This window comes from Tachysurus vachellii, chromosome 9 (genome assembly GCF_030014155.1).
Source record: "Tachysurus vachellii isolate PV-2020 chromosome 9, HZAU_Pvac_v1, whole genome shotgun sequence".
NCBI classification, from domain to species: Eukaryota; Metazoa; Chordata; class Actinopteri; order Siluriformes; family Bagridae; genus Tachysurus; species Tachysurus vachellii.
Window position 1 is genome coordinate 19,214,629 of NC_083468.1, and position 27,733 is coordinate 19,242,361.

Consider the following 27,733-nt stretch of genomic DNA (forward strand, 5'->3'; position numbering starts at 1 on the left):
GGTTCAGAGTCTTAAAAATATTTAAGCTGATATATACATCAAGTTTTCTTCAGAAGATATATTTCTACGACTTACTAAATGTTTTCCAAAATGAAATATTGCATACTTTGTCATGATATGCTTTAAAACTTCCTGTAACCTTCTCCAAGCTTTATATTTTCCAGATAAATGTGCTGCACTAGATATAGTTTTGCAGTCTTTAGTCATTTGATCAGTGACAGCTACGTTGGAGCTCCTTTGGAAAAGCAATGAGCAACATGGGAAGATGGATGTAACGACGGAGTCCATCAATCAATGCTGACACCCCCCTCCAGTGAAACCAGCCCTCAGGACTAGCCGCTTTCAGATGTTGAACCCCTGAGGCTAAACTAAAAACAATCCTCTCCGTCTCTAAGTCCCATTGCTTCTCTTCCTGTCCTAACCTCTCATACATCATCATCTCGGTGCTGACCTCAATTACAACCTGAACGTAGGCATTATTTGCTTGCTGTTCCCATGGTGACTATGAGATTCAAGCATTTGTGTTGTTAACAGCCCTTTTACTAACCCACCCACCTCATTTTACAGGGATCCTCAAGCTTTTATAGTTCTGTAGTGCAGATCAGGTTTAACAGAGTGTGTGTCCTTCAGATCTGGGCGACTGGTTTTTACTGGGCATTGGATTGCTGTACAAGACTCATGAGTCTCACCTCGCCATAGGAAAAACACAGCTGACAAAACCAGGACATTCTTCAGTTTTTTGGACATGAATGAACGTGTAGGCATCTTGAAGAATGAGCTGTGATGTACCACTGATTGCTTTCAAAATATTGTAAGCCCTGGCCCTTATTAAATGTTTACACTGCATATCGATTTATTTCCTATTATAAAATTACAGTTCAACAAATCTAAGATTATTATATCATATTTGTTATTATATACAATTATACTGATTATACACATACATTATTTTTTAGACATTTTTACTCAGACTTTTCGTTTTTCCGTTATTTTGGCAGATTTGGCAAGGTTTTAATCCAGTTTTATCAAGCATTTGATAATCCTTCCTCTACTTTCTCAAGTTTTTTTTTTTTTGTTGTTATTTTTTAAACATGCGATTCAACTCATACCAACATTGGCTTAGTGGTTTGGATGTCTGCCTCATGCCTGTCTGTGTTTTATGTGTCTCCTCCCCCAGTCCAAAGAAATGCATTATCGGCTGGCATATTTAAGCTGTCCGAAGCCTATGAATGGGTGTGTGAGAATACATCGGTATAGCACCCTGTCCATTGGGTCCCCGTCTTGTCTTGTGCCCTGAGTTCCCTATATAGGATAAATGGTACAGAAAATGGATGGAGTTGCAACAAGGGTTAGCCTTCCTGTCTCAGTTCAAAAAGGACTGAAGACTTCCTGTGAGAAATTACATTCAGTCTGCCAAAAACAAAAATTGCTTTTACTTAAAAGTATACGTTCTTCCTCAAAAGTAATCTCTAGCAGGTATAGAATTTGCTGTGTGTGGTGCCCTGTGATGGAATGACATCACATCCAGAGTGTTACTGAAGCTGATTGATAAATAAGAACACTTTTACAGCAATCTATACTGTCATGACCAATGTTTAGAGATATCTTGGTGTGTATGAAAGTTGCATGGCATGCTTCTCTGTTGTGGGTTCATATGGCCTCACACTGTGGCAACTGTTAAATGTGTTTATTTGTTTTTAATCACCACATTTGTTTAAAGTGTCCCCATGTTATATCCAAGCTAATTGATAGAATCTGGGTTCTCAAACTGTTTATTACAACTTGTCTTTGATAAAAGATGCATCTTATCCAGCTTCTGGTTTTCTTTTATGTGTATGGAAGGAACCTTCAAAAGCATGGTTTTAATAAGTGATGTAAACTTGTTTTATTTAAACCATTTACAGTTTTGGGTGAGTGAATAAAAACACATGGATGGAATAAATGTTAGAAAAAAAAAATTGTCAGTAAAGTAAGTTCAAAGGTTATGTCAGTATTTATGTGAGAGATTTTGGTCTGTTTATGCTGGTATTAATTTGATTTTCTGGCACTTGTGTGCAATTCACACCTTCTCAGATTTTTTACAATTGGAATTTTTGACAGTTTTCAATAGTTTAAAGATCATAAGCCTTTCGTAGCCTATAAAAGAATTCACTTCAAAAGTTGGGGTTGTTTTTACTTTGCTGTTGAAATGGAATACACTGTGACAAAAAAAGCATTAAATGATATTTCTCATTTCTATGATGCTATCTGATCAAAGGTATGTGGACACCTGACCGTCACCCCCATATCTACATTTTCCGAAAACCGCTACCAAAGTTGGAAACACACACAAGATAAAAATGTCTCTGTATCATGTAATATTAAGATTTCCGTTCACTGGAACTAAGAAGCCCAAAAAATATTACCAATGCTTCTGTGCACAAAGTGAGCTCTATGAAGACACGGTGTAACACGTTGATGTGGAAGAACTTGAGTGTCCTGCACAGAGCCTTGATTTCATCCCTCTCAGCCTTTAGGGTTAACAAGAACACTGACTACACCTTAGACCTTCTCACCTGACAACAGAGCTTGATCTCACTAATGCTCTTGTGGCTGAATGAGCACAAATCCCTAAAGTCACGCTCCAAAATCTAATGATAAGCCATCCCAGAAGTGTTGAGCTTATTATAACTGTAAAAGGAGACTAAATCGGGAATCCTTATAAAAGCACATATGAGTGAGACAGTCAGGTGTCAACAAATTTGATGAATAATCTTAGTTACAGATGTGAAATATATCACAGGATATTTGATTTATTTTTTCTATTGTTATTTAGGTTACAAAAGAGCATTCAATCTGGCATGTTGTATTTTTTCACCTTTTATTTTATATGACCGTGCAGTTGCATGCACAACCTAATGCAACCATAAGACATTAAATCTATGTCATGAAATCATAATGTACACTTCTTTTACCCTCATTTGTTAAGGACAGGGTGGCCAAGCAGTCAGCTATTATACTTACAGCTAACTTTAAGTGTCATTTTATCCATTAAATATTTGCTCATAAAAATAAGCAATGTCTCTCAGATGAAGATATCCTCGAATGTCCATATGAAGAAAAAATAAATAACGTAATTAATGAATTAATAAATAAACTTTTCATGGACTTGGCATGGACAAGGCAGGATACTCTTATTTAATTAATACTGTCATTTTTTTATATGTAATATTGGACTCATTCCATAGTCAAGGTCAGAATCATGCACAAGGAACTTTAGTTTGTTTTGCTATTCTACTTATCAGGCAGGTAAAAATGAAGGTTGTTGAGCATCAGATCAAAAAAATCAAAAGAAATGCCAGCATGTGACTTTTGAAATACTTGCTGAAGGCCAAATGCTGCAGTGTGTCTTGTTGTGATCCAAGAGAGTTTTACTACATACAGCTCCTGCCTAGGTGAGATTAATAAATTCAGCATATTAATTTTACACCTTTGACTGAGCACTGTGACTTTTTTGATGTAGGTATTAGGGCTGATCTCCTAGAGGTCTTCCCTTCTACCAAGCCCCTCATTCTCATTCGCAGACATTTGAGTCACCTTGTTCTTCTTTAATCTTTTCTTCGTGTTGAGCTTTAATGATGCACCCTCACACTCCTGCTTCTTATCACTGACAGCTTTGCTAAGTGGTTCCTCAAGGCAAGAATGGCTTTCCTAAATGAGCTGTTTGTTTGTTATGCAATTTGCACACGTCTCATCAGTGTCATGCCTGTCATTATTTTTCTCATTTATCATTCAGTCACAGTCATATCAGAACCAGTCTTATGTCTATACCACACCACATATTCAGCCAGTCAATCATCATGTGGTCATGTGTATTAACTTAATGCTTTTACCAGTAATGCTTGTCAGGAACAGGCTGCCGTTGTTCACACAGTGAAATGTTAAAAACAGAGAAATAGGGCATGCTAACTGGGTAATTTAATATGCCTGAATTGATTTCAGAAGCAATTTAACCATTTGAGAGTATATCCCAGTGGGCATTGGTGTTGTAAAATTGAGGCAGCTTTAACACTAACACTGTTCCTGCTGCCAGTTTTAGCACTTCTTAAGTGCATGGTTTCATTTCTGATTAGTCCGGAACCACAGCATTTGTTGACCCACAGCCCTAAAATGGGACTAGATGATATTGACATTGTATATATGAATATGAGAATATTGTTGAATTCTTGAATTTAATTGGTCAGACAGAATTGAATAGTTTTCTATAGACGCACAGCTTCAGGTACGAAGCTTCGCACCATCCAGTCATAAAGGCTTATCTTATTATAACGCTCTCTATCGTGTTTTATTCTTTACATAACGTCCATACTTAGTATTATCAACGGAGTACTGTAAAGCCTAATTTTTGTTTAACAAATGTATTTTATGTAGCATACAGTACAATAACTCTTGATGGATGTCTAAGATGGATGCAGTGCTTTAGTGGTTCCACTGTGGCTTGGCTTGCTGTTTTTCACATTAACAGAAGGGAGCCTAACACATCATGTTGTGTAATAACCAAGCCAATCTGTAGTCCCATTTCAGAACTAAACCTATAAATCCATAATACATACACACTCCAGCTACATTCACTTGCCCTTTACATCAGTTTAATGTGAAGTATGAGGTAATGCTAAGGGAAAAAATATGAATGTTACTGTAATTCCACAAACATGGATACTAAAATTTGTCATTGTTCTTTGTTACATCAGATATTCTAGGGCCCATACTCGGACTTACTTTTGTCTATTTAATTAAATAAAAAAAACTAGATATGCAATGAAATAAGTGCAGAAATGTATATAAAAATATATGTATTATGTCTCCAGCTATATCTTCATGCAGGCAGCATGATAGTGTACACCTGAGTTTCTTTTTGCATTAGAGGAAAGTTTAAGTAACAAAGAAAAATAAACAATGTGGATGAAGGGCTTCGTGCTTCAGATTAATGCCCTTGGCATGATTAGAGCTGATTAAACCAATTATGTGACATTGGATGCTAATGTCTTTGTGCTCAGAGGCCTATTGAAGTGGGAGGAGGCTCATCACCGCTAATGCTTGCGTAAAAAGACCAACTCAGCTTACTGTTCTAAGGTGGGCTTAAAAGCTTAAAATTTGATTGCACCACACAAAACATAATATTTTTCCTATGAGGATGGTGAGAACTCATCAAAGAGAGGGGGGCTGTCAATTTTTCTTCAAATAATTGTCACATGAGGCCAACTGACAAAGTGGGATATTAAAATAAAAATACACAGACTAAATTTATCTGTGTCTGGACTGGCCCACTTGTGCTTTCACACTCCTACACATACATATAAACTCATCCTTAGTGAGCCAAATGTATTGCCAATGCAACCTACACACACACAAACACACACAAACACACACAAACACACACACACGCACACACACGCACACACACTCACACACGCGCACACACAGACACGCAGAGAGAGAAAAGAAAGCTATTTCCATACCAACTTCAAACTCTTTCACCCAAAATTTGGTTAATATAATGATCATTCTTATTAAGGATGTAACCAATTACACATACAGTATTCGGAATAAACAGATACAAATACATATGAAATATGAAATACATGTAGGCGTATTTTTGTGTTTGTTTTTTAACATACTAGATAGCTTCACTGGTTGAGTCTACAGGTCTGCATCCACATTAACCTTTAGGAGGTTGTGAAAGAGTGTGAGAGTGAAATAAGGTGATGTGATGTGAGATATTGCATTATTTATTCACAGTATTCATTCATCTTTCATTGCAGTGGTTTAAATTAAGCTACTAGTTTGTTTATGGATTGGGAAACCAAATGGGCAAATAAATATATATATATACAGTGGTGATGTAGCTGTGGTTAAGGAACTGCCACACACCATGTTGTTTTTTCCATGTCTTTTTTAATGTTTCCCAGGCATGCTGGTAGTACAATCAAATAGACAAACAAAAACCCTTCCGTTTTACGTCACACTCACTTTGGGATCAAATTCAAATACAGATCCAGATGCAGACAATAGGAGCACTAACAAGATACAGATAGTACACCCATAATTCTTGTTGTAAACTAAATACATTTACGGTATTATGCAGACACTCTTATCCAGAGCAACTTACATTTTATACAACTAAGCAGTTGAGGGTTAAGGGCCTTGTTCAAGGGCCCAGCAGTGGATGCCTGGTTGACCTGGGATCCAAACTCTCAACCTTCCAAACAGTGGTCCAGTGCAATAACCCCTAAGCTACCACATCCCACATTCTGCCTCTCTCTCTCTGAGTTCAGTCAGATCAACATCCGGAACATGGCTTGAAAATCTATTTGATAACACTTATTTTTTTCATTCATGTGTTCATTCCCAATGCAGTGAATTACGCACAGAAGCTGACCTGGGTGTGTTTACAGTAATAGATCTGAGCCTTGACAAGTAATTGAGCCTGTTTCCTGTCTCTGCTGCAGGTGTAATCCCCTCCGACACACAACAATTAAGTACATAATCCCATGTGTTTGACCCGAACCCCAGTCTGCATGATGACTCATTAGCACTGTCAAGAAGACTGTACTATGTCTGCATGCTAATGATGGTGCTGCTCAAATGTACAGAATCTGGATATGAACATCTGCCTTAAGAAAGCAATGTTCTCTAAGCACTAAAGAAACAATGGTGTATAATAATATCAGGTATGTGTTTACAAATCATTCATTAAAGCATAAAAAGGACTTTGTTTTTAGACAGTATTGCCGATACTGCGAAGATCTGTGAGTGTAGTTAAAATGATGTGACATGCTTTTGCATTAGTTGTTATTTGCAGCATTTAAATATTTTACTCATCCCAGACATCAGGCATGCCGGCCAATCATCCTTCAGAAAATGACGAATTATTATGTTTTATCCTAACCAAATTACAATATCCAGTATCACCCAGAAGACAATGTGTTCCTTTTTTAATGTGGTTCATTTAAAGGTTTCTTCCTCATGTAGTTTCAGGGAGATTTTCATTGCTAGTGTTGCCTTGGGCTTGTTCATTAGTGACCTTCTTCTACATCTGGATTTCTTTAAAGCTCCATGTGACTATATCTTTGGTTAAAATACTACACAAACAAAGCTGAGTTGAATAGATAATATTTGTATTCCTTGCTTAACATCACAATACAGACATCTAATTATTTCTAATCTAATTATTATTGTTGTAACAAAATAATGTAAGTTGGAATATTTTTGATCCAAAAAAGCCTACATAAGGCATCCAGTAGATCCATTTATGAAAAAATGAATAGTAATCGATTATATAGTGGATTACTCAATATAAATTTGTTCAATTGAAATTTTCTCATACAGTACATTTTCTGAATATTTGATATCCAAAAATTAGCTGAATCACTGAATACAGAATTTCAGTTGAAGCTCATCGGTATGTTACAGTTATTTCATGTCGAACAAATGAAGTAACTCAATTAATTTTATTATTCAATGTCTAAATATGGCAGTTAAACATATGTGCTGATATATGAGTTCTAATTACTCATTTCATTTAGCCAAACTACTAATACACCATAGAGTGTTTGTATTCCAGCACTGAGCCATTCAGCAACAATTACAAGCAAAAGTAAACCAAAGAATAATATAGAATGTACATTAGAGCTACATTTGCTTTCATTCAAAAGAATTCTCCTTGCTGTCAGTTGCTGTCTGTTAATAAAGGGGACAGGAAGAGGACACTTCCTATCTATCACTATCTTACTGCTGTAAGTCTCATTATAATTTTCAACCCTGTGGTCTTCCATGACAGGCTAAGTGGGAATAACATACATTTTCATTGAGTATCATAGAATTCCCATGTTTGCACAACATCGGTTCATGTTGGAGCCGTGGAATATAGCTAGTTTACATGAACTCCCATTGATAGCCCAGTGGATCAACTATCCATTAGGGACTGCACACTCTTTGTAATGTACTATGGCTTTGTATTACTCCACTTCTCTCTACATGTTCTGGATTTCTCTTGGATTTACAATGTTTGCCTAGAGTATATACCTCCACTACCTTTTAGTGACATCATATAAACGAATGGTTTGCTCTCACAGGGGATGTTAAATACTATTTGATTAGTTTTTAAGTGCAGTTCATAAATGCCTTGTTTAAGGGAGTGGGCACCAGAGCTCAAATCAAATCTCTTTACCAGGTGTTTAATATGGATCCTGCTTTCTTAACTCAAACGCCCACGATGTCTCACAGTCTTCCATTGCATCAGACTTATCTGTGTTGCTTAGTGTATTTGCCTGCTCTGATTCACAGTATCATTTAGAAAGAAAACTAACAAAGCAAGATTTTAGATGGGCTCCACCTAATTAGACAATGTGAGAGCCAAAGACATCAAGTAAACAAAATTCAATGATCCAGGTCTTTGTAGTGGTTTGAACTCCAAGGACTACTGATGAAAATATGTTTTATATTTCTGGTAGCAGAATTTACACTCATGATGCTCATATGATGTCACTGATAATAAACTCTTCATTTTACATCTTATGTAACATTTCTCAATTGCAAATTTGGTTGCAGGGATCTGCATACAGGCTTTTCTTAATGAGTTCCTAAAAAGATCAGGCCAAGGAAAGAACAAAGTGGTGACTGACCAAAAGTAATTCAAGGGTGTAAGACCTGAACAAATACATATAGAAATCAAATTAATGTGATAATTATTCTGATTAATAATTTTTCAGTTGTTATTGGAATAAAACATTTATTTATTTATTTATTTGTTTGTTTGCTTTGTTTGTTTGTTGGTTTTGTTTGTTTGTTTGTGTGTTATTATTCAGTAGGATAACTCATTATTGTATGAGAGAAACTTAACATGAAGTAAAACATTACTAGTTAAAATATATCATGTTTTGTATGTTTATTATTATTATTATTATTATTATTATTATTATTATTATTATTATTATTATTATTATTATTATACATACAGGTGGTAAACTATCACACCTGTATGTAAACACATGTCTCTGTAACAACTAACCCTAACCCTAACCCTAACAATGGCACAGATTAATTAATCAACATTTTCTTTAATTGGTCATTAGTTTATATCTAACATATCCAAGCCAAGACCTTAAATCTGATTGATAAACATCTTGCACTTTTAGATTTACAAACTGGAACATGAATGCTCCTCGCTAACACAGCTTTTTTTTCTTTTCTAAACAGCATGCATTTAAACGTTGGTGTCTGGTCCCAGACTGTCTCCCAGTCACTGATCCATAAAAAAACAGCCACAGATTTGGAAGATTATGCATTAAAACTGGGTCATTATGCATCCTGCATAAGTTCAAGAACATAGAAGAACAATAGGACTCCCTTGGTTTCATTGTTTATGTGAAACAGGAAGTCTAACAATAGTTATGAATAGGTTTGGAAATAATATAATACGTAAACAAGGGAAACTCTGATGACAAATTTGCAGATATGGGCCTTAATATGCTAAAATGTACAAAACATGTGCTCTTTGCTGTAAGGATGGTGCACTTCCTCCTCTGTCAGTCACAGCATCACTGGCAGCATCTGTCAGTCACTGTCAGGCATCTGTGAGCTAATGTATGAGGAAGATGGTCAGTAATGTTTTGCTCTGACTGTGCACACTGCTCTTTGATGTAACATGAGCAGCAGTTTAAAAAGATGCTGTTGGCTGGCTTCATGGCTCTCAGAGGAAGCATGTGGTAGTCTCCATCCTCCTGTATTGGTAGGTGTTGCATGAGAGAACTGGTTTATAGGTGAAAAAATTGGTAAAGGCTAAAATAGGGTTGGAAAAGACCATTATTATTATTATTATTATTATTATTATTATTATTATTATTATTATTATTACTATTAGAAAGAAAGCACACTGTAAAGATACTTCTGAAACAAATAAACAAATAAAACAAACAAACAAACAAATATTATTATTATTGTTATTATTATTATTATTATTATTAGTAGTAGTAGTAGTAGTAGTAGTATTAATAATACTACTACTACTACTAATAATAATAATAATGCAATTTGTTTGTTTGTTTGTTTATTTGTTTGTTTTATTTGTTTGTTTCAGAAGTACCTACAGGTATACTGTACCTTTACAGTGTGTGCTTTCTTAATAAAACTTTGTGAGATTAAAGCCATATGTGAATGAAAATGAAAATTTTAAAATGTTAAACTTTACATTTAGTAACAGATCCATGAGTTTGGATTCATTATTTGCCATTTTTGTTCAGAAATAAAGCTCGTGCATGATAGAGCCTAACAAGCCGGTGCTGGAGAGTTAGTGCCCTATGTAGGGCGGAGACGCTCTTATTCAGTTCTCTCCAAAGTGCACATAGTTAGGAAGTCGGGCGTCATTTTGGACACAACCTGAACCTTCTCTTGTTGCGCTTTTCATTTCCGCTTCCAAAATACAGTCCTGGGATCGCAGTTGTGCTGCTCGGAGAGGGTTCAGTACAGCAGTGAGGAAGACTCAGATGTTACTGTGTCAGTACTCAATGCTGATTAACTTTACAGAGAAATGCAGACAAACTGAAAGCGGATTCTCAGCTCAAAACATTTAACCATAAAGTTTTTTTTCGGGTAGTTATGAATGTTAAAGAAGACAGTTATTTTTTTATGTAGTTGGTGTCATCTTTGCCTGACAGCTTTATAAGCTATTTATTTTCAGGAGGACTGTAAACCAGGTAGGACAACATTCCTGTTTCTGACTGACTTAAAGTTACTGTTTCATTTCTGTTTCATCATTGTTTTATTTCTAAATTTTGTTTCTGGCAAAAACACAATATAAGAATATTATATATATATATATATATATATATATATATATATATATATATATATATATATATATACTCTTCTTTTTCTTCTTCTTAGGAATAAAAACATATTTGTCAACATTCTAGATATATTTTCTAACACTGTACATATTGTTATAATGTTACTAATTTCACTTAGTATTGAATTCATTTCAACTAAATGTTTAATAATAGTAATAAATGATTACTAATTCAATGTTAATTTCGTTTATATATTGCCAGACAATAGATGAGTAAATAACTGCAGACTCATGATATAGTTTGTTTGTTTGTTTGTTTATACATTTGTTTGTTTGATTGAGTCTTTGCTTGTTTAACTCTCAGCCCAGTTTCAGTTCTTTCCTCACAAATATCTTTATTTAGATCACTTCAGTAGTGAATCTCAGCACTTTCAGATCCTTTGCATTGCTGGCATTGATGATTATTTTGGATACCGTGAGTGTCACACGATAGACCTGTTAGAAAACTGAAACAGTTAGTGCTATATCAGTCCTCCACTGGAACGCTTATGACAGTGTGACTTTGAGAAGTGTGCTATTGACATTTTTAAGTGATGACATTCATCTCTTTCTATGTTTTTATTTCCACCACAATGACCTTTTTCCGCCAAATTAACCTTACGATTCACTTCAGCAGGTCGGTGTGCAGTATTGCTGCTGTTCTCATAATGATTATCTTACTCCGACTGAACGTCCTTTCTATAACATTTCAATTATATATATATATATATATATATATATATATATATATATATATATATATATATATATATAGCTATCTATAGCTATTTCTTATAGCAATGTTTTATTACTGTCATGTGTCACCCAGATGAGAGTTTGCTTGTGGGTTTAGTTTCTCTCAAAGTTTCTTCCTAATATCGTCTCAATGAGTTTTTTCTTGCCAAACACATCTGTTAGGATCTTAAGAAGCATAACTTTTAACCCTTATCTCTCTGGCTATATGCTTACATTGTATCTATCCTAACAGTGATCCATGTTCCAACACACATTACTGTACATTATATCCTATTGGAATCACTACTAGTCACACTTTGGAATGAAAAGCATGACCCTACATTCCTGTTCGACTTCCTGCCAGGAGCAATGAGTCTACAGGTTACTGCCCTTTCTGCCCTTTTCACTGAGGGAATTCAGCATCTATTTCCTGCCTCTGCCCCAAGCTGCTCATGTGGCACGTGTCTGCAGTGTTTTAGCTGGATGAGCCATAGAGTTTAGATCTGCTCCATCATGCCCCTGATTTAAACCAACACAGCCTATCATTAAACCCACCACACCCGGTGATGACTCAATCAAATCAACCCCCTTGCCTGTTGTTTTGCAGTTCTTGATTTTGGCTGCAATACAGGGAGATTAATGCCAGCACAAGTCATCAAATCACAATGTGGCACTCTTCTAAATTAACATTTATCAGGATATTATTTTTGATATCCTTTAATTATACCCATGGGGAAATTTTAGGTAAGAAGGTTTTAACATATATACATTATATAGCATTTTTGGGTCTCACTCATCACAATGGCTTTTTTTTTTTACCATCCTGATGTTCAGGAATGTACCCATTCTCTACAGTTAGCTCAAAAGGATCCACACATAGACCCAGTGATCCAGTGCTAGGGGATCACATTGACAGAGCTGTTTGTTTTATCAACACTTTTGTTCTCCCTTTGACCTGTTTGGCGCAGGGATACAGTGCCAGGCTGTTCAGTGCAGTGAGCTCTCACCACAGACACGAACAACAGCCTCACTGTCTCTGAGACAAACTGTGGCCTGCCATCATGACCGAACAAAATACTCAAAAACGGCATGACATAAGCAGCCACACTTGAATTACAAACTGTCATCGTACAGCGTAATCCCATTGCGGAGGGTTAAGTGTGCTCATTATAAATTATGTCAACCTGTGGAGACATTGAGTGGTCAGCAAATTCCAACTTACTGCTTATGCATTTTGTAAAGATATTATGTTCTATTGTTGTGCATGAAGACAGTGGGTGTAGCATGTAATACCTTTCAGAGATTTAACCTAGTTGATGATGTCTTTTATGTAATGCAGAAACCCAGTGTGACTATTTGAACTTAATGATATGCAGTGCCGATTATGTTTGGAGGAGTGTTTACCAGCTGAAGGCTTCATTATACATATTAGGGCAGCATGATTAAGGCTAAAATGTCTCTTTTTTAGTCATACATATCATATTCTTTATAGGCCTGAATATAGGACCTTCTTTGGCTAGTGTTTTCATTGACAGAAGAGAGAGAAAGAGAGAGAGAGAGAGACCTGACCAATTGGAGGATTCAAACTCTCAATTTATCAAAACTAGCACTTGCACCGTCATGTCTTACTTGTTAACAGTAAGATTTGTTACAAATATCATTAGTAACAAATAACAACCATATTTACTGGAGTCACACATATTATTTTTAATATATTCTTTATCATCCAGTTGCCTATTTATGTATTTAAATGGAAATTTTGCAAAGACAAAAACTGAAAGACAAACATATATGTTATTTCATTATACATAAAATGGCTGTGGAGACAAGTTATTAGACTACCATGTACATATTATAAAACTGACATAAAGTCAGGAAACAGACGATGCAATCATTAATCCTTATTATGCATATGACATTTAATCATTAGCACAAATTGCATAATCATGAAAGGCCTGCAGGCAGTTAATAAATATGAATGGGAAGCTTATGACTATATCTAACAAAGTCAGCAGAAAGCGATGCTCACCAATAAGCCACATTAGCTATTTAACTTGGTAAGTTATGAATAAGAATACTGTCAATAAAAAACAACCTGATGAATAGGGTTTAATCAACAAAATCTATTTATACATGCAAGCCTAGAATGCTGTTTCAGGATTAGCAGCTTCCTGTTGTTTTAATTCATGCAGAGTGAACGTGTGTGTGTGTGTGTTTGTGTGTGTGATAGAGAATAGAGGGTCTAAACATTAATTCCTTGTGGTTGATGGCATCTGGTTTACTGATTCCTGCAGGCTGTTTGAACTATTTTATTTGTCTGATTGTTTTTGCCAGACGTGCCTGAGCACAGAAACTGCTTGCATGCTTTGCCATGAACTTTTTCCAAACGAGTATCGGAAAGCCTGCAGTGCCGTAATGCCTTATAGACTGCACAATACTGTCCTCTAGATAACACTTAGATAGATATTGTATTACACTGTACAAGATAGATCTGCACAAATTGAACACAGTTTTAGGTTAGTGTTAGGTTCCAGCCATTGTTAAGTGCCATACAGGATATTAAAAACATATTGGTAAACTTGTATAATCACATGGCTTGAGACCAGCCTGCATTGTTTCCATTAAACGATTTCCATTTGGATTACGTGAAGGACGCAATCCAGCAAAACAGCTACAGAAAATTGGATTGGACAGGATACTCACAGCACATGATAAAATATTTATTAGAGAACTCATTTGCACATTGCAGCCTTGTGTGAGAAAGATTAACAAATGATAGATTGTTCAGCGATAATACAAGTAGTTTTGTAGCCGGTCTTGCTGACTCTAATGATGCAGGCTCTCATGTTTTGGCAGACTCAATGTGTGAAAAAGATTTGCAGTGTTTAATGGTTTAGTGATCTGTTGCATATGGCCAGAAATACTGTTGCCATTATGTATTACTCTAATACTATCATCAGTATAATATTGACAAGCGTATTCTCAAGAGCTTGACTCATGACACATTATTCATCTATTTATCTTAAAGCATAATATTCAGTAACTATAGGAAAGTGTTTTTTTGTGTGTTTTGTTACAAAATAAAGAATGAAAATAAGGTTTTTTTTATTTTATTTTAAGTAAGATTAGGCCTCCGTCCTAATTCGCCTACGATGCATCATACTGTAAATAGGATCCGAGATTAGAAATATTGTGTCCTAAATTGTAGTATATTGCAACGAGTATCCAGAAGGTTCCCACATGGTCTGCTATTTCCAGTAGATTTATGAAGTGGACACTTTTTCAGGTAATATTGCCCGTTGTGGGCAATATTACCTGAAAAAGTGTCCACTTCATAAATTGTCCTTGGGAGTCCTTGTGAGCGGGGGAGAGGTTTTATGACAGGCTGCTTTGCAGGATTTAGACGGATTTTGGAGAGGGGTAAACGATGTGGGAAAAATAAATCAAATTATAGGTCATTCAAATTATATAGTTTGAATTATATAAGAATTAATAAATAAAGAAAAGCTGAAATGCAACAAACTGTTAGGCAACAACGCTCTCTTCGGTTACATGGCGTGTTTTGTAGGTTCTGATACTTGTATACTCTTTAGCTACACACTCAAAAGCCTGTACTTTTTCTGCATACTTTTAGTGCAGTTTATAAGTAGGTGAATTGGTAAGAAGCAATTTCTACTTCTCTAACAGTGATCTATGGCCTGTAGAGCTGAATGATTATTAAATGATAGACACACCCTAACACACACAAGTATTCTGGACTAGAAGTCAGTTGTCCAAATGGGTTTTTCAGACACAGCTAAAAAGTTTGCATTTGAGGATGAGATTTTACATATCTAAGTAAAATAACTTTTTAGAAAAAGTCTCTCGCACCTTCTCCAGGCATCTCAACCTATAATCAGGCATGTCTCTTTTCTCAAAGTATCCTATCTGTTAAGAAAGTGGCACATGATACTGCACAAGCTTAAAGGATTATTTTCACTACATTACAATCACTCTGGATAACGATTTTTTATGTTCAAGGCCTTTAGAGCTGTTCTGATATTATTGACCCTGCCATAACTTTGACAAAGTACGTCAAGGTCTAGCCGAACTGAGTGACCATGTTCAGCCTGATCAAGACTGATCAAGTTAACAGCGATTGATTAGGTTCCAGGTGGCAATATGGCCTTGAAATTCTACTTCGTTTCATGGTTTTATTTGCCATTCTCCTGCTAGCTGACCTCATGATTAGCTGCAATGTGCATCTTGAAAATGTCTTTTAAATTATCCCACATGTGTGATTTATTTTTTCAGCATTTAAACATAAAAAAAGCTAGTGGTGTATTTGACATCATTGGCATCTACCGTTTTACTAACTAGGCTTACTTACTTTTTAAAATTCAGACACTTCAGAGTGTAAAGTACATAGTTCATAGGTTCACAGGGTATAATTACATCATTTGGGATGCAGCTAAAGTGTCAAATTCTTATTCAGTTTAAAGTAGAAATATCAACCTAAAAATATTCCTGAAGCGAAAGTGAAAAAGTTGCTATGAGGCTTACTTCAGCATGTTGAATCATTATGCCGAGACAAAGGCAGGAAGTTCCACAGTGCATTACAGTATTTATCCATATTTAAAATTACATGGTTAGCTATATTGTGTAGTATTAGAAGGTTGCAAAAAGTGAACTTTATTTACAGTGAATTAATACAACATTTTCACATGGGAATGATAGCAAAATGCAGAGAAAATTATGTTTATAGAAATACCCATATTCGGATTAAACATGAAAGTCTTCTTTGCACAGATGCTGTATTAAACAATTTAACTGAAAAACGTTTTGTCAACATTGATGCAACATTTGGTAAAATAAATCCTATTCTTATTTGCCTCTCTGACCCTTTGTTGCTTTTTTCTGGGGAATTTGCGTCGAGTAACCGGCTCGTCATTTTGAAACCTTATCTCTACTGCCAGGAAGTCCTCTGTCATGGAGGGGAGTTTGTGTTACGCATGTTGTTTGCTATCAGCAGTCTGAAATCAAGGCTAGGAAATGGCTATACCCTCAAAACAAACATGAGTATACGTGTCTTTCGGCTGTGCACTTAACTAGAATTGGGATAAACCCAGGACAGGAAAGTGAAGTAGTGCAGGCTTTGTAATATTATATTGCAGCTTTGTTATTGTTGTAAACTCTAATGCAATTCACTTAACCATGCCTCGATGTAGACCAAAGCAGTAAGACGTATGAAGTTGTTTAACACAGACTAGGAAGATATTCTATGAAACACCTGGTCTATTTGACACCCATAAGCCTGTATGAATGTGTAATTCAGAACACATGCTTTTACTGATTAGAGAGAAGTGAGACTTTTATAGAGCATAACATGTTTCCATCATATGATGGAATGCAGTGGTACACTGTGAAGGGTGCTGGTTTATGGAGTGGGAATGAGATCATTATAGAGGAGAGTTTGAACAATGAAAACTGAGATACACACTCATAGGGTCAAAGGTTCCATGGCCATGTCCTTCTCTGTTTCTTCTCCAATGGTGCAGGTGAAATCTGTGTGACAGTTTATATAGAAGATGTGTGCTATGGTGCAGAGGAGGGTGTAACAGGCAGCAGAATAATTTATGCAGCTCAAGCCAGACCGACAGTCATTAGCATTGGAATTGTATCGTAGTTGCTTTGATATCTGGGAAAACTGCCTCTACCAGTACATTTAAATAGTTTAATGTGTAATTAATCATCGTTCAAATACTTTGTACAATAGTGGTGTTGAAATCTGATTCTGAACAGAACTGTAGTAAGATCTTATGCAGGGGCTTGTGTCACAGACATCTTAATTCAACATGAATTAAAATAATAGAAAACAAAGGTTTTAAAGCAGAGTTCTTATCACTGTGTTGACGTAAAAATGGCTAATTTTTTTTCATGAATGATTAATATATTTGGACTTGGCCAATTCCCAACTATCACCATGATTTGACAGCTACAAATCTGGGAGACTAACGACTAATACACTCAAAGGAAAACACTACTGTATACACACTCATCTGCAATCTGCATACATTGCATAGGTTCAGAGTACTAGACAGGAAGAGAGAGTATTCTGTCCCTCCCATCCTGTGATCGCTTGACAATAGGGTGAGCACTTTTCTGTTACACTAAGACATAATAACAGTAGAATAAGTTTGTGCATCGTTAATCTGGGAACTGATACACTTTTGTATATATTACATTTTGGTTATAGTTAAGTACAATCAAATAGGTTTACAAGGTACATTCCATTCAACTGCCAAATAAGTATAGTTAAGGTATAGAAAGTTAAATTTAGTTAATATGTATATCACAAATTTTCACTAATGTTATTTATTTTGCCTTTGAATTCCAAAAAATGTGAATGTTGCGTCCTTCATAGTGTGTAAATTTCCTCAGGAAATGTACGTTCTAGTTATTATTATTATTGTTGTTGTTGTTGTTGTTGTTGTTGTTATTATTATTATTATTACATTTACATTTACATTTACAGCATTTGGCAGACGCCCTTATCCAGAGCGACGTACATAAGTGCTTAAATCTCTAACATTGAATACATTAATGCTGGCTCACTAAGTTACATACTTAAGATACCATGAGTTTAAAACATTTGTTCAAAGTTACAATGAAAGTGTCAAAGGTGTGTGTTTTTTTTTTTTTTAAATGCAAAAGATAATGAAAGAAGTGCTAGTTGAAGTGTTTCCTGAATAAGTAGGTCATTATTATTATTATTATTATTATTATTATTATTATTATTATTATTATTATAATCTAGATTGTTACTTTGAAACTTTCTGTCCTAATGTACATGGAGCTGAAAGAGAGTTCAGTGTATTGCAGCAGCATGCAGCACCCCAGAGAGCCATCTTCACTACCTGAATGCTCTTTGACTAATGGCACATAAGGGGACTCATTGGCAAGCCACAGTCATCACTCAGCCCCTTCTGTACCCAGGCACTAGTCAAAAGCACTTTTGTGTGTGTGAACAAAGCTTTGGCTTTTTCATTACAATAACCACCCTGCTGCAGTAATTAAACAACTGACTAAACGTTACCTTTTGTGCTTTGCTATGCTTTGAATGTGAGTTTGGCTGCTTTACTTTAATGTTAATGTTTAATGATAGGTTGGTGTGGAGGAGCTTGGAGAATAAGCTTCAGCATGCGGGGAGGACATGCTCGAGCCTGTGAGGAACTATTTTTAAAAACCAGAAGTGAATTACTCAACATAATTCAATGCCCTTCAGCATAACAATCGTATTTCACCTACCGTGAGAGCAAAATTGTCTCTCGCAATAGCAAACCCTGGGCATCCCAACAGACTGTGGTGAAAGCCAATAAGCTGCTGAGAGCCGATCCTGTCTGTCCTACTGTTATAAACCATATTTGACAGAGCTTTAATAATCCATTAGAGTATGGGAAGGCAGCAGAGTGCCTTTTATTGCCGGCTATTCTTGGGTCATTTACTCTGTAATTTTGGGCTTCTATTGTGTTACTTTACCGTAGGCTTTGCTAAAAACTTTATTCTTTCCCAGAATGTATTTCTCTCTTGATATTTAGAGCAGCTGGTTGCCCGGAAACTGACTTGACTAGCAGAAACATTATCGTTTAAATAGTATAATTAAAAAAATGGCAAGCAAGTTTGTTGGTTGTTTGCTTTACTGCAGACTGATTGAAACAAACAAGTATTTAATCACTGTCTTCTAACAAAGTTTCTAACGTGGTACATTGTGATTGCACTCAACAAAAAGACATCAACCCATTGTGTTGAATTGTGTTAAAAGAGGTTTTGCTAAACACTTAAATATATTAGCATCCATTCATGAATGCATTTTTGTCCTCATGTTTGGGACAGCTGATTGTCTGGGAACTCAACTGACTACCTGGAAACTTGTTGGCCGGCAGAAGAAAATAATATATGCTAGTTCATTGCATTGGCATAGATTAAGTGAAATGAACATGTATAATCATATATCATCTTCTAATGTTTGCGCATTTAATAAAAGTGTAAAAATCCAACAGCATTTCAGAATTTCTGACCCTGAATCAAATGTGGAAGATACTCAAGTATGGTTGGCTGTTTTAGTTTTTTCTTGATGTTTAAATTCAAATTACATGACATTTTTGTCTAGTTGTCTGTAATTCATGCTAATTAATGTGCACTTGTGGAAAAAAATGGTCAACCATGTACCAAAATGCGGCAGTTCTTGGGATTTGTATTGAATACTACCACATTGAATCATACCACATTATTCTCAAACATAGCAACATAACAAATGAAATGTCTGTATTTTCATTTTTTGGCTGTTATAGCTAAATTTGCTCGGCTATCAGGCAAATACATACAACTTTGGCCACCCCAACAGCCCCCTGCCTTGTAAATATGTCTTTATAAATGCCTGCTCTATTCAGTAAATTGACACCTAGTGTTAGAAAGGGTTTTGCCTCAGATGACCTGTGTCAAGTTGTGAATTATTTGCTGATGTAGATTAATAGGTCTGCTTGAAGTGTGTACAGGTGTGAAATGTCATTGCCAGACTTAGCAAACTATACAACATGCTCCATTTAGTGTCCTCTGGAACACTTAAATCTCTAATTTTCCTTTCCTTTATGTGAGTGTTTTCTTTCAAGCTGGGCCTCTGTGTGTGTCTTAGAATAACACTGTGAGGTGGTCGATTGTCAGCGCCGTTGAAGGAACTATTCGTGAGCTAGCATTTCAGTTAGTGTTTTCAGCCGCAGGGGGTACTCATTTTGCCTGTGCTTAATTAGCTACATAGTGATTAATAGTCTTTTTAGTGTCAGTCAAAGAGATTTATCATATAACGGAGGATGATATTTTATATCACCTGCCCTGATATATGATACCCCCAGTTCTGCATGGTAATGTCTAATACAAAAAAGATATGAGCTTGAGAATAATAAATGTTGAAGCTTGTTATTTACATTTATATTTATTTGATTTTTATAGTATGTCTTAGCTTTTAAAGAGAATTGTATGTTTAGTTTAGTTTAATAGGAAATGGGTATTAATAGATGAGGGTAAGACAGACCAATGCATAAACAGGACAATCAGTAGAGCCCTTGAACCCCTGTCATTGTAGAAGGTAGCAGTGACACTTGGGAGTTTGCAGTCAGTTCAGCTGAAGGGTTATTTATTCACAGTGGCTCTCTGAAATGGGTTTCAGCAGTATACCTCGGTGAGCAAATTAAACTTGGGTCAACAATACGAATCTCCAGCACCTTGCACAATATCGTGCTTTCTTGTATGGGTATTGCCACCATGCGCTTTCAGATGTACTTCAATCAACACTTCTAAAGCATCCTTCCTCTGTAAAGTCTGTATTTATATAAAAAAGAAAGCTTTAGGGCTTAGGACTTTCAATAGCAAACCCACATTCAGTGCCATACTTGAAATTCACCCATCACATGGAACTTAACACATTTAGCTGTATTGAAAATAAATAAATAAATAAATATGTGTATATATATATATATATATATATATATATATACATATATATATATATATACACATTTCATTATATAAATAAATGAGAAATAAATGAGCTGAAATAGTTGGCCTCACGTACCATCTTACTGCTTCAAAGAACTGACCACCAACTTCAAAACAAGGTTTGATTTGATATTGAAAGAAGGTTATGTTTCAAGCTATAATGTAAATTATATGCAAGATTATTTTATATACTACAACTATTAGTTGTATTGTATGCTGCAAAAGAAATTTATGCACAAATCCCTCCAATTCAATAAGGCCAGGGAGATTTTTTCACAAACCCTGTTGCTGACGTGAGATGTAAACACAGCCTTCCTTCCTGAATGTTGTTACTCTTAGTAGCCGGTTTCCGTGTGCAGTATGACAGCTTTCCTCTTTAGCTGAGATGTATGATCTACATCTGGGATTGCTTCATAATTGATGTCCTTAAACTGCTTGAAAGGATATGCAAATTTAGTTGTTTAATTTATGGAAACACTCACCCTGTTAATGTGGGTTGTCAGGGTGTCCTAATGTTATGTGGATGTAATGGAGCACTGCTTGGGGGATGTGGTAGCCTATTTAAGGTGTCGCTATAAGAAGTTTGCATGTTTGAACCCCAGGTCCACCAAGTTGCCAATGCTGGGCCCCTGATCAAGGCCCAATTGCTCAGTTGTATAAAATGAGATAAAAATGTAAGTGGCTCTGGATAACGGCGTCTATCAAATGTTGTAAATGCTTGTAGATCTACAGCACTATGATACATTTCTGTAGCTGCTATATGTAAAAAGTCTATGGGACTGTATTTAATTTACAACAAATCTTAAAGCATTTGAATAATTATAATAATTTATTTCTGTCTGAAATCCACAGATTTGTATTGGTCATATTTACTGAGTCATTGAATCTCTTTTTTCCTCAGTTAATACACCACTCTTTGTAGATCTCAATTAATAATTCATTAAGACTGGGAATATTTCAATTAATGGCTAGTTAATGCAGTTCTGCTCAGAATATACAGTATATATAAGACACTTTAATTATTCATAATGAGCTACCCAACCAGTATAATACTTACTGGGTAATTACATAATATACATTAGTATAACATGAGTGTTAATGTAGATTTCTAATTCATTCCTGCTTAAATCCTACATATTAATTATTTACTGAGTTACTGTGCAGTCTTGTTAACAATTATTTGTCATTGGTCAGGCATTAGTTGTAATACAAGCAATTTAATGGGGAAATACAGATCATCTTTTTTCAGTAAAAGATATCACTGTAGTGCTTCCACATGTGTTAGACACAAGTATTCCATTAGACACTGTATTTCTGTGTGGGAATATAAGACATTAATTCCACTGGAAACACTATTTCCAGTCTGTTCCACATAAAACATCTGCATGGTTTTTATTTTTATAGCAGAAATTTGGGTTCTCAGCCAAATTTAGATTCTAACAAACTCTACAGGAAAACTATTTGTGCTGGAGTGTTATCTTGAAAGCGAGTACAAGGATAAGGTAAGTTGAAGGTTTTGCACATCTGACACAAATATTATCTTAAAATTATTCATCTGCCTTCTCTTCATTGATCTGATGTTCCAGTGCTCGCAGCTGACACCACTGGCCCAGTTTATATTTTATAACCAAGTATTAAAAATGAGATGTAATGACCGGAAAATGCAAGTGTACTTAAGTCTGGTTGTAAGAATGATGACAGCTGAAAAAGCACATCCATGCTATGAGTAAAATGATGTGAGCATTGTAAAACATAGATGCTTGTTGAATGAACAATGTGCTTCTTTGGTAAAATGCACCAATATATATTGTTTTTGTTTAGCGCTTTTAACAGCTTACTTTGTTACCAAGAAATTTACAGAAATCTGATGAGCGATGAATCATAAGGATCAAGTGATAAAGATCCAGTGGAAAGGAAAAGGCCTGTTGAGAGCAACCAGGCTTTAATGGGATCACAATGGGGAAAAATTGATGAAAGTTTTAGAGTAATTAACTGGCAGCCAGCTTTGGTAATAATACACTGTAAAAACTTACAGTAAATAATTGTAATTGTAAAATACATTTACAAAATACATTTAGATAAGTATTGTAATCTCTTATGTAGTATAAAGTAGCACATAATCCTGTACATTTGTTCATTGGGCTTATGCAGGATAAAACTAAGCAGAATTTTGTATGGCCATGGCAGTGCTCGGATTTGAACACAGGACCGTCTAATATCTAACATAACACCATAACCATCAAGTCACCACAGCTAGCTTCACTATTACTATTAGTTTGTATGGTTAAAGAGGCAGTAGTCCTTCCAAACAAACATAACCAAAAAGACCTTGAGTTTCTTTTTGAGACTTTGAATTTCTTTATGAGGCATCTATATAAACACTGCTGTTGGCATCTTTAAATGCTACAAATGTCTGTTTTAAACTTTAGATATTCCTTCTGTTCTCAAGGGACTCTTAACTGTATCCATATGTATTAGTCCCAAAGTATATCACCTTCCCCTTTCCTCATTTCTATTCATTTTAAAACTTTTTCGGAAGCTCTCATGCTTTTCCAAGTAAACCACAACTCCTTTAATATGACGTTTATTAGTTAGAAAGTGGGTTGGAGGGAGTTAGCTTTCCAGCACTAGGGGAAAACAGATGGGTTAATGCGAGATTGGCTTAAAACTCTCTCTCTCTCTCTCTCTCTCTCTCTCTCTCTCTCTCTCTCTCTCTCTCTCTCTCTCTCTCTCTGTCTCTCTCTCTCTGTCTCTCTCCCTTCTTTATTCTCTTTGTTCTGGATGACAAGCTGAAGGAGAGAGTGTAATCATTTATATCTCTGGCTGCTGTAGCTTTCCATGGCCTGCTGCTGAGTTGGAGATCTGCCAGCTGCTCTGCAAAGTGGTCTGGCAAAAAGGCCTTTTATTCATAGACCCATTAAGGTTTTTCTGCTCGTGTGGCTCTTATTAGATGGTCAGACAGTGGGTATTACATCCGTGCTTTAACACTGCAGCTCACTGACTTATCCCTCTTTCAATTTTTGGCTTTTATATACTTTACAATGGCAGAAAGGAAGATCTTTTCCAAATGAGAACTGTTTTGTTATTATGAATGATTTTATCATATGCTCATAAATACTTCTTTTCACAGCCCAGTCTAATTCATTGCATTTATTTTTATTTAGTGTCATTGTAGTCACTTTGTAGTACATTTAGTCTCTTTGTTTAGTTTTTTTATGTATTGAATGTGTTATTGTTCAGCTATTTAGCAACTCTGGCTTCATTAATTATTAAATGACTAGGGTTTGCATTTGTTCTACCATTCTGCTTTTTTCACAATCAATGAGGCAGATGATTATGAGACAGTTGTCTAGTGTGTTTGAGAAAAATATGTCCTCAGTGTGTGTCATGAAGAATGAGTAATAAGGCGGAGACTCTTGGATGCTGGATCATTAAGAACGGTATGGCTCTAGCTGTGATGTTCGGCTGCTCATAAACCTGCTGACTCTGAGCAGATGGGTGAGGAGTTTGTGGGAGTTTATATGTTTAGGTTGACATGCACTCAGCATATAAATCATGAAACACCATGGTTTGCTTCCTTTCTTCTGCTCTACAATGATAATATTGCATTAAGTCTATTTTTGTAACAATTTGCATTATACTTCTAAAAGAAACCTGCTTCTAGTGAATAATACTTAGCGACTGTCACCAACCTAGGGTTATTATTAACTCAATTTAGGCACCATTGTACCGTGATGTTAGCCATCTCATCAAAATAAGTATTTTATTCCTAGCTGACTATAAGCAGTTACCTATAAATTACCTGATTTTGTGTCACTGTGGTTCAACTGTGTCTGCTTAAGCATCTGTTAGAACTCCAGCAGGGCCACCATGATTGCCTGCTCTCTGCTGTGAGTGATGGCTGTACATTCACACCTCTTTTATTCCTTCCTCCTTCTCAGCATGTGCAATAGCCTGTCTGTTGGATTGATGTGGCTTATCCTTGAAGAGGTCATGCAACAAGGGAAAACTGATTTGCAGAACATAGGCATGATGGAGTCAGCTATCCAAATGTTAAGAGCACCGAGCTGGAGAGCTGCATAGACATTTCACTTGATATGCCGCTGTTGAATAGTTCAGCAATTCATTAACGTTTAATTTGGACTGGAGAAATGGTGAAAGTTTGGCATTTTGTACTATTTGGGACTATTTGGGGTTATTCTGTGTGTCTCATCCAGAACTATTTTAAAGACCCATTTTTGTAAAGAAGCCCCACCTTCTTTACAAAATAGTGTTAATACTGTTTGAAAGTATGGATGTCAATGTACAGTACAGTATATAACTGAGAGAAGGTCATTTTTCCAGAATTCAGCCACAACGACTTCTGTTGGCTTATTCCAAACCATCACACATTTATTTGATCTTATATAAAAAAAGAAGAACATATCAGGTTATGACACATAAATAAAACATATTTAGTGTCATAACCTGATATGTTCTTCTTTATATATATATATATATATATATATATATATATATATATATATATATATATATATATATATATATATATATATATATATAATTAATTACCACAATTGATACATGGACAACATTTTAAGATCAGAATAAGAACACTTTCCATATGTATCCATATTAAAATATTATTTAAATTCATCTTTGTTTATGAATAATTAAAATGAAATGTAATTATCAGCTTTTTTATACATTTATTCAAAGGCAAGGATGTCACATGCCAGGAAATCTCAGCTTGAAGGCAGACATTCAGATTAGTTATTACATACTATGCTATGCTATGCTATACTATGTATGTTGGTCATGCTTGTATCATGTAGGTTTAAGAGTGAAGTCACTCATTATACATTGGAGGAAAGCAAAGGAAACAAATTATAGTGAAAAAACACATAGATAAAGAAAATAATAGGGTATTTGCACAACTACGTCTGCCTTATAACCAAATAAAGACTTCCATACGTCCATTATAATGGAAGTGGCTCTTTATCACACCATTTCTCTGCAGAAGATCCTGACAATATATAAGAACACTTTCCGTATGTTTCATCACATTTAATCAAGTAGGAAGGAAAAAAATGGATCAAAATGAACACCCAATGTAACGTTAGCTCATAACTTTTACTTTGTTGTAAGACACGTGTTTGTCATTGCTGGTTCACTGTACTGCTCGCTGTAAGCAGTGCTACTAGAGACATACGATTTGTGCTATTTCAAAACGGAAATATGTCATAGCCCCGAGTGCAAGTAGCCCATTCTGTTGTTGGTGTATGTCACAGTTATTCTTTTTTAATAATCTAATATCAAAAGATTTGAACCAACAAAGTATTACTAGCTAAATCCCATTCAAGAGCTTACAAACGCAACCTAAAATGTCTCTAGTAAACGTCCACACAAAAAGCTCAAACAGCGTCTTTTACTGGTTTTTACTATGCTATAAATCTACAGACCTGGTTTAACATCAAATGATCGACGCATAAATGGTTTGGCAATTTAACTGTAGTCAGGAATACAGAACACTTATATGTTTCCTTACTGGATCATTATGTCAGTCATGAAGCACTTGCACTGAGAATGACTCTCATTCTGCTATTAACCATGAGCATACATTGACATATGGATTGCATTTCACCCTACACTGGTTGCTTTTATCACACAGGTGAGTGAGTGTGTGCAGGTTGATCTGCCTTCTGTTTTCTCTTGTTCTTTTCTCTTGTCTGATGGACCGGCTGTGTTTGGGTCCGACTGTTAATGAGACAGAACTGAATGATCCCCACTGCCATTGTCCACCTCTCAGCAACAGGCTAACAAACATGGCATGCCAAGTGAAAGACATGCAACTTCATTACTGTGTTGATTGAATGTGAGTTAAATAAATAGGAAGAGGGCAAAATGGTAATGTTTGCTTTTTCTAGGTATATAGTAGGGATAAACTGGAGTGTAGAAACACAGAGTACACCTTGATAATATGAAGACAGGTTACGTTTTTTATTGAACCTTTTTTAACGTGTGCTCGTGAAATCTACTTATCAGATATAAATAAAATAATCATATTATGTACGCTGGGTAAAAACAGAATACTGACATATTGTCAGAAAAAATGACATATTCTTAAAGCACTGAGTGTTAGTTTCTAGTCACTAGTTTCATATGAGCCATTAACCACCACTGTAACAAGACATCTATTGCTAAACATGGGCAAATTAATACAGGTTGAAATTCCATCTTTGTGACCTCAGTTAAAACGGGTTAAACAAAATGTTCCTCAGCAGTTATCAACAAAGTAAAAAAGGCAGGAAAAGGCAAACGCCATATTTCTCATGCATCAAAGATATTGGATTTTGGAGTTCCTCATATATAAGGAAATTTGACTATGTATTACCTAACCCACCTATGTTCCAGCTTTAATACTCTGCCCAGTCCCATGTTTAGGTTAAGCAGTAGTCTAACTGACTAGGTCAGGGTTTCCCAACCTCACTAGCCAATTGATCCCATTCTCTGCAAACCCAAGCATTGGCATTTTGGTTTCCCTTTAAAAAAAGTTTAACATTGCAGTTATAAATCCTAATACAATAGTTGTTTCAGCTTGTT

At 35.6% G+C, this 27,733-nt stretch overlaps 1 protein-coding gene across 3 annotated transcripts in view; it reads left to right on the forward strand.

Moving 5' to 3' along the window:
* The first annotated feature begins 10,446 nt into the window (after positions 1 to 10,446).
* The window catches only part of tspan9a (tetraspanin 9a), a 185,123-nt gene continuing 167,836 nt past the window's right edge, over positions 10,447 to 27,733 (forward strand). For all 3 annotated transcript variants that reach the window (XM_060878123.1, XM_060878122.1, XM_060878124.1), the window contains exon 1: positions 10,447 to 10,733. The gene's annotated coding sequence lies outside the window, so the exon portion shown is untranslated. The remainder of the gene's footprint in view (positions 10,734 to 27,733) is intronic.